Below are 1,940 nucleotides of genomic sequence, written 5' to 3' on the forward strand. Positions count from 1 at the left end.
TATATGTATATATATATATATGTATGTATGTATGTATGTACGTATGTATAAATATACATACAGACACGCATTCGTGTGCACAAATATGCACACTCACATACACTTAGTTCAAGAACAAAGACGATCATTTTAAAATTTGGTGCTCTCTGCAACGTAAGATACAGAGTTACATAATTTATTAATAGGATCTCTATGCGAGATCTCATACGTTTCGTTGTCAGACGAAATTGTCATGGAGAGAACTTGCTGATTTGCAAAACGCAATTAGACTCCATATGCCAGAGTTCATGCAGCCTCAAGGAAAAGAGATGATATCAAAAGCAAAGACAAAAAAGACCTGTTGCCCGGTGGCTCTTTGATTTAGATCTGGAGTTTGTTTGTAAACAATAACCAGAATTTTGGCAGAGTATGTAATGACGTCAGGAATAATCTCGCCAATAAGATTTTATGTAAATAATACCTGATGTTTTTTTAGTGATGACGTCACTACAGATCTGTCCAATTTGATTTCTTCCATTTCTTCTAGAGCCTCGAAAAGAGACCAGCTCCGAAGAAATGATAGACCAGGGTTCTCAACCTTTCGATTACTATTTCATTCTGGTGGATCTCCACAGCCATACATCTCTTTCGAAATGCCTTTTCATCCATTAACTTGTGTGGGTTGAACTATGTAAAATGTATGAGAAAGAAACTTAGCTGTTTCTTGCAAAACATAATTCTGTTGTGGTTTCCCAAAGATACTATCTTGTTGTATGGGCCCCCGACAAAATCTTATATGGACACTCAACGGCTGTATAGATCCCAGTTGGGAATCACTGAGATAGAAAGAAAGATGAAATTTCAGGAGCCGTGAGGCATAATGTCAGTCAAATTCTTGTATTCGGCAACGTCCTCCATAGCTGCAACTGTCAAATGATGTATTGTGAAACGAAATGGCTATACTAACACTAACATTCTCTCCTCTTTCGGAGGAACACTCTATCTTTTCTGTGAATGCACACGTTCCTACTCTGAATAGAACTTTTTGACGTTACTCTGTTTCGTCCTTCTTTAGACCGTCGTGACCTGCACACGCTTTTAATAATAAATATGCGATAAATTGAAAACGACCTCAACCATCCAACTTTTCCTTTATCCCTTTCATCACACAGTTCAAAAACCAAGGGCGGCGTTAGTAGATGCCTAATGCTTCAATTTAGATAAATTTCATACTTTTGAACATAAGTCTTTAGGAAACTAATGGTGAGAGGCTTGCGAAACGGAGAGATCCAGGAGGTATAGTGAAAAGAGAGATATCTTATATGAGAGAGGCTGTGGGTGGACTTAAAAGACAAATCAACTCAAACTTCCGGCTTCTACACCAAAACCGGAAGTTACGTAGCCATATGTAAACAAAAAACCTAGTGGATAGTATTAGGTGGGTTATATGTCTTCGAACAAGAAAAGGCGACCGAGTGAACATTATCCGACACGTTGAAGATATTTGATGAATTAGAAGCAGCATATTGCCAGCCTCATATACAAGATCGTTTTGATGGAAATAATACCAGCATCCTAAATAAACACAAGATGCAACGGTTATAAAATAGGAGTGATTTTCGAGGCAGTTGCAATGGGAAGTGGGTGTGAAGATCTTAAAGCTGTCATTTGATGTATGTAAGAGATATCAAAAGATAAAAAGTAACGAGTAAACACAGAAATGTAAATGTTGTATACGTAAATTGTGGAAGAAAGAAAGGCCCAAACGATCGCAGGACTAGACGATGCAACCATCGTAGAAACATAAAGAAATGGGGGAAGTGGAAGGGGGAAAATCAATAAATGCCTAGGTATAGGATCAGAAAATCTATAAAAGTAATAATACATTTAATGTCTTCTGTACATATACGTGTGTGTGTGTGTGTGTGTGTGTGTGTGTGTGTGTCTGTGCATGTATATAT

Source organism: Octopus bimaculoides, chromosome 2, assembly GCF_001194135.2.
Source record: "Octopus bimaculoides isolate UCB-OBI-ISO-001 chromosome 2, ASM119413v2, whole genome shotgun sequence".
NCBI classification, from domain to species: Eukaryota; Metazoa; Mollusca; class Cephalopoda; order Octopoda; family Octopodidae; genus Octopus; species Octopus bimaculoides.